A 6,963-nucleotide genomic window follows, 5' to 3' on the forward strand; every position below is an offset into this window, starting at 1 on the left:
GCAAGAGTGGAGCATCTTGTCTCTCTGAGGCGTCTGCTCCCGAGAGGAGAGCTGTCGAGTCTCTGAGCTCACTTCCTCTTCCTCTCAGCGTTCTGCTCCTCCCACCTACGTTCTAACCTATCAGGTCAAGCAGCTTCTTTATTTAATTAACCAGTGACCTTCCTCCATCATCCAATGACTTGTTGGATCTGAATCTCTTGTAAGGACCATTTTGTAATAAAGACCACACAAAAGTTCAGGACTCAGAGAGAAGTATTTGGACCCAGGTTAACAGCCTTTCCTTACAGACTCCCCACATACTTCCTAGTCCTTCTCCATGCTTTACCTCCTCCTAATATTCATATGCTTCCAAAAATTAACAAGGAATACTAAAAATAGCCAATTGGCTGAGAAATGGAGACTGATTAAATTCTATTACAGTTTTATCAAGTGTCACGAAAGAATGATCCAAGGTAACAATATATAAAAGGGCACATATGCACACACACACATGTACACACAAATGCATGAGAGAAGGGGAGAGAGACAGTGGAGGGGAGAAGATATTATTATCAGTACATTTAAAACAGAAATCCAGACTTGAGTTATTTAAGAAAGAGAAGTGTTCATGTTATTGAACTGATCAAACCTTGAACTTTATCTTTACTCAAAAACAAAACACTTACAAGAGAATGACCATTCTTTTCCTGATTTTGATACAAGAATTCAATTGAGAAAACTAGTATTGATTATTGTTGTCAAGAATGTGTTTGTAATCAGGGAAACCTTAAAAATTCCACATGGGAGAGAACACTTAGAGACTAGGCCTCTGCCTTCAGACTAGAGAAAACTTTGGATAACCAGGCTCTCAACTATGTGTGAATCAGCAAGTACTATAAGCACAGGCCTCTGGCTCCATTGAGACCAGAATCACAGCAAGCAATATACTCTATATCCCAAGTGTCTTCAAAGGTCAGCCCAGGGCTGGAGATTCAGCTGCAGTGGACCCAGAGTCCTCTGATAACTGAAGCTTTGGCTCAATCAATCTCAAAGGTCACTGTGAGATGTGGTCTTTGACTTCTGAGGTCCCAGGAGTCATTGCAGGGCAGAGTCTATACTTCTGTATAGAGTCTCCCTGAACACACACACACACACACACACACACACACAACACAGGTCAAAGGTTTGGCCTCTGGTTCTCAGCATAACTCTAGAAAATAAACAAATTTCATTGAGGGAATCTTACATTTGACCTCCTGCCTCCCAGTGGGGTCACATAACCCAAAAAGTGACCAGCCTTTTAACTCTCTCAGGGGTACTTAGAATTCAGCATATAACCTTAACCTTAGCCCTGTTGCCACATAACCAAGACTAGACCTCTTCAGTAACTCCATTTAATTACTAACACCAAGTTTTACTGGTCTTTATAGCTTAACTTCATACATACATTTCTCTAAGGTAGATTCATCAAATACTAAAGATCTGAGTAGAGTCAGAAGAAAAGCAAGTTGATGACATCATTCTAGCAGATGTGCATGACAAAGAAACACAAAGACTATAACACAACTTAAACGCAGCCATGACAAATATTGTGGTGAGAAATATGAAGTCACAATTATTGAAACACAAAATACTAAATAGAACACAAACCTTAATACCAATAATCAACAACATGATGACCTATTTGACACATTATATTAATAACTTTAAATATCAATGACTTTAGTTCTCCAACCAAAAGTCACAGGTTGAGTGAATGGACTAAGAAGAAAAATCCACTTTTCTGCTGCCTGCAAGAAACACAGTTTTAAAGTCAGGCACTCTCTTAGAGTAAAGTGATGAGCAAAAGAATGCCAATCAGATGAGGACCAGGAAGCTATCAAGCTTAGCTCTCCTAATAGCTCACAGATTAGACTATAAACCAAAACTAAATAAGAAGTAATAAACAATACCTCATGCTAATCAAGGGGACAATTTTTTTTATTTTTTTTTATTTATTTATTGAGGATTTCTGCCTCCTCCCCACCACCACCTCCCATTTCCCTCCCCCTCCCCTGATTAAGTCCCTCTCCCTCATCAGCTTGAATAACCATCAGGGTTCCCTGACCTGTGGGAAGTTCAAGGACCGCCCACCTCCATCCAGGTTTAGTGAGTTGAGCATCCAAACCGCCCAGGCCCCCCCAAAGCCAGCACGTGCAGTAGGATCAAAAACCCATTGCCATTGTTCTTGAGTTCTCAGTAGTCCTCATTGTCCGCTATGTTCAGCAAGTCTGGTTTTATCCCCTGCTTTTTCACACTCAGGCCAGCTGGCCTTGGTGAATTCCTGAAAGAACATCCCCTTTGTCTCAGAATGTGGGTGTACCCCTCGCGGTCCTGAGTTCCTTGCTCGTGCTCCCCCTCCTTCTGCTCCTGATTTGGACCTTGAGATTTCTGTCCGGTGCTCCAAATTGGGTCTCTGTTTCTGTCTCCTTTCATCGCCTGATGAAGGTTAATATTCAGGGGGATGCCTATATGTTTGTCTTTGGATTCACCTTCTTATTTAGCTTCTCTAGGATTGCAAATTATAAGCTCACTGTCCTTTAATTATGGCTAGAAACCAAATATGAGTGAGTACATCCCATGTTCCTCTTTTTGGGTCTGGCTTACCTCACTCAGGATAGTGTTTTCTATTTCCATCCATTTGTACGCAAACTTCAAGAAGTTCTTGCTTTTTACTGCTGAGTAGTACTCTAATATGTATATATTCCATACTTTCTTCATCCATTCTTCTATTGAAAGGCATCTAGGTTGTTTCCAGGTTCTGGCTATTACAAACAATGCTGCTATGAACATAGTTGAGCATATGCTTTTGTTGCATGATAGTGCCTCTCTTGGGTATATTCCCAAGAGTGGTATTGCTGGGTCCAGGGGTAGGTTGATCTCGAATTTCCTGAGGAACCGCCACACTGCTTTCCAGAGTGGTTGCACAAGTTTGCATTCCCACCAGCAATGGATGAGTGTATCCCTTTCTCCACACCCTCTCCAGCAAAGGCTATCATTGGTGTTTTTCATTTTAGCCATTCTGACAGGTGTAAGATGGTATCTTAAAGTTGTCTTGATTTGCATTTCCCTGATCGCTAAGGAAGTTGAGCATGACCTTAGGTGTCTTTTGGCCATTTGAACTTCTTCTGTTGAGAATTCTCTGTTCAGCTCAGTGCCCCATTTTATAATTGGGTTGGTTAGCCTTTTACGGTCTAGTTTCTTGAGTTCTTTATATATTTTGGAGATCAGACCTTTGTCAGTTGCGGGGTTGGTGAAGATCTTCTCCCAGTCAGTGGGTTGCCTTTTTTGTCTTAGTGACAGTGTCCTTTGCTTTACAGAAGCTTCTCAGTCTCAGGAGGTCCCATTTATTCAATGAGGCCTCAAGGGGACAATTAACCAAGAAGTTATTGTTTTTCTAAACACATATGCAACAAACTGTAGGGTGTCCTATTTAATTAAAAAATCTACTATTGGATTTAAAGACATAGATTAACATCAATCAATTAATAGTAGGTGATTTCAGTACTCCACTTTCTCCAATAGACTGGTCATCTGGACAAAAAAAGAAAATCATCAGAATTAATTTGCATTATACATCAATTGGACTTAATGGATATGTACAGAATATTCCACCCCAAACCAATGAATGCACATTCTACTCAGCTTCATATCGAATTGTTAAAAATAATCCATATCCAGAGATGCAAAATAAACCTTTGCAAATCTGAGAAGGCTGAAATAATTCCAACTATTCCTTCCTATCCCAATGCACTAAAACTTAAAATTACCTGCAATCAAATCTCTAGTAAATACACAAACTCATTCAGATTAAACAGCTCAGCACTGAGTGATGAATGGGTCAATGCATAAAGTAAGAAAGAAATAAACAGTTTGCTGGAACTAAATGTGAATGTAAGCACAACACAACAAAACCTCTGGGACAAACCGGAAGCAGTCCTACTAGGAAAATTTATTTCTCTAAGTTTCTATGTTAAAAAATCAGATAGAACACAAAAATGACTTAATGATAAAATTCAAAAAAATTGAACTAACAAGAACAAACCAAATCCACACCAAATTAATGGCAAGAAATAATAAGAATCAGTGCTGAGATTAACAAAATAGAAACAAATACAATAATACAAAAAAAGCAAATAATCTCAGACCTGGTTCTTTGAGAAGATAAACAAGATTGACAGACCTTCAGCCCAACTAACTAAAAGAAAAAAAGGACTCAAATTAACATAATCAAAAAATGAACAGAAAAACAAAATCAAGTATCATTATACATTAAATGTACTTAATGGAGCACAACAGACACCAAATAAATTCCAAATATTTGAAGGGAATTTTTAAAATCCTGTATTCCATTAATCTGGGAAATCTAAAAGAAACACATAAGTTGCTAGATTCAGCCAAACCACCAAAATTAAGTCAGGTCTAGCTAAAAACTTAAACAGACTCATAACAAATGAGGAGACTAAAATAATAATAAAAAGCATTATAGCTATAAAAAAATTTCCAGAGGCATATGGATTCACAGCAGAATTCTACCAGACTTTAAAATAACATCTATAGCCAATTCTTCTGAAACCATTGAAAAGAATAGAAACAAACAGAAGGATCACTACCAAGCTCCTTCCATGAAGCCAGCATCACTTTAATACTAAAGTACAACCAAAAAAGAAAACTGCAGGTCAATATCTCTGATAAATATAGACTAAAAATGTTTAATAATATTTGTAAACAGAATACATAAATAGGATTATACACCATAACCAACTTGGTTTTATCCATAAAATGGAGATGGTTCAACATACACAAGTCAATAAATGTAACAACCCACATAAATGGACTTAGAGATAAAAACCACATAATTATCTCAAGAGAAACAGAAAAACCTTTTGATAAAATCCAGTGTGCCTTCATGATAAAAGTTCTGGAGAATGTAGAACTAAAAGGAACAAAGCTTAACATAATAAAAGCTGTGTATGACAAAACCCTCTCCCAGAATCATCCTCAATGGAGAATTGAAGCAATCCTCCTGAAGTCAAAAATGAGACAGGAATGTCCACTGTCCCCACTCTATATCCCATACTTGTGGTTTGGTTGAATTAAAATTGTGAAAATGATCATTTTTTAAAAAAATAAAATCTCTTTTTAAATCCAGTGTAATTCCAATCCAAATACTAATCTCATTCTTGATAGACATAGAAAAAAATTTCTAAAATTCAAACCGAACCACAAAAGACCCCAGATAGCCCAAACAATCCTGAGATAAAGGAATAAAGCTGGAGTGATAGCTGTTCCATACCTTTATATTACAGAGCCATAGTAAAAAAAGAAAAACCCCAAAGAACAAAAAACAATATAGTATTGCCACAAAACAGACCAATGGAACAAAGCAGAGGACCAAACATGAGTACACATAACTTCAGCTACTTAGTATTTGACAAAGATTAAAACATTAGCTTGAGAAAAGAATCTTCACCAAATGGTGCTGTAAAAACTAGAAGTTCACATAAAAAGAGTGAAATTAGACTCATATCTATCATCTTGTACAAAAAATGAACTTCAAATATATCAAAGACCTAAATATGAAACCTGAATACTGAAATTGATAGAAGAAAACATAAGGCATACCCTACATGATACAGGCAGGAAAAAGGAACTTTCTGGATATGTATGGATAAGTCTCGCCCCTTAGGGGGCGTGTTCGCCTCGGGCTAATGTTTGCCTATAAATTTGGCAAGCGTGTTCCCAGCTGCTGCTTCTGCTTTCCTGGTCTCCGCAGGAATGGTGGTTCTGTAAGTCTATTTCGCCATTATTGATCCTACTGAGTCTACTAGCCAAATCTTAGATCTAATCAAGACTAAAAGCAGAGATGCAGGATATAAAATCAGTATAAAACCAGAAGCCTTAAAGCACACCAGCAATGTACTTTCATATAAAAATAGCAAAAATTCATTCATTATAGCTCCAAAAATTAATAGACGTATACCTAAGTGTATATCTAAACAAAGAAATGATAAAACGATGTTATAATTACATAAAATATTTCAACAACTCTATCCAGATACCAACCAATGCTTTAATTTTTTTCAAAATAAAACAACCTGGGTTCTTTTTTTTTTTTTTTTTTCAGAATTCCACTGGGCTCTTTTCTTTTGGGAAGAGTTTTAAGTACCCCAGATAACATGTTGTATTTATATCCCCAAAGAAACTAATGTTTCTTTATTTTTTGAATAACAATACCTTTGAGTAAAACTGCAGGACACTTCTAAAAACGAAGCTTATTATCTTAGCATCAGTGTAAGAAAATGTATAAATCTTGAGCAGTTTTTAATACAGTCTTGAAACACAGGAGTCAGGAGTGAATTTCTAGCCCAATCTTTGTTTGTTTTGTGCAATTTGTGTAGGACAGTGACCTGAAAAGATAGTTAATCATTATTGGACTGATAGAAAAAACAGCTAAGAGACTTTAAAGAGGAATTTCCTAGAAGGATAAATGTTGGACATGCCACAAATGCTGTAGAAGACAGAGTTCAGGTAAGACATTTTGAGTCTGCTCTCAATATTACTTCAGTCTACAACATTTCTGTGAAATACAAAGAAAAGATATGGGGTGTTATGGTTCATGGAACAAGTTATATGGCCTTGTATCTTCTGTGCAGCTCTCAAAAACAATTATCAATCCATCCAGGAAAAAAAAGTTATCAATCCATTCAGGAGACAGACATGTCTCGGGTTTCCACAGCCTCTAGTTATAGCAAGTAAAAGATAATTGGAAAATAAGAGTTGGTAAATCATTTCCCAGTTCTGTCTGGATGGAACTTTAACCATTTAGAACGATGAGTTGATTCCCCCTTCTTTCCTTTCCTTTCCTTTCCTTTCCTTTCCTTTCCTTTCCTTTCCTTTCCTTTCCTTTCCTTTCCTTTCCTTTCCTTTCCTTTCCTTCCCTTC

The 6,963-nt window shown here is 37.0% G+C and overlaps 1 protein-coding gene across 1 annotated transcript in view; it reads left to right on the forward strand.

Annotated features, from left to right (window-relative positions):
* The first annotated feature begins 6,505 nt into the window (after window positions 1-6,505).
* Window positions 6,506-6,963, forward strand: part of Slco1b3 (solute carrier organic anion transporter family member 1B3) — a 69,055-nt gene continuing 68,597 nt past the window's right edge. Inside the window, exon 1 of the mRNA XM_005364558.1 lies at window positions 6,506-6,549. The gene's annotated coding sequence lies outside the window, so the exon portion shown is untranslated. The remainder of the gene's footprint in view (window positions 6,550-6,963) is intronic.

This window comes from Microtus ochrogaster (genome assembly GCF_000317375.1).
Source record: "Microtus ochrogaster isolate Prairie Vole_2 chromosome 14 unlocalized genomic scaffold, MicOch1.0 chr14_random_2, whole genome shotgun sequence".
Taxonomy (NCBI): Eukaryota; Metazoa; Chordata; class Mammalia; order Rodentia; family Cricetidae; genus Microtus; species Microtus ochrogaster.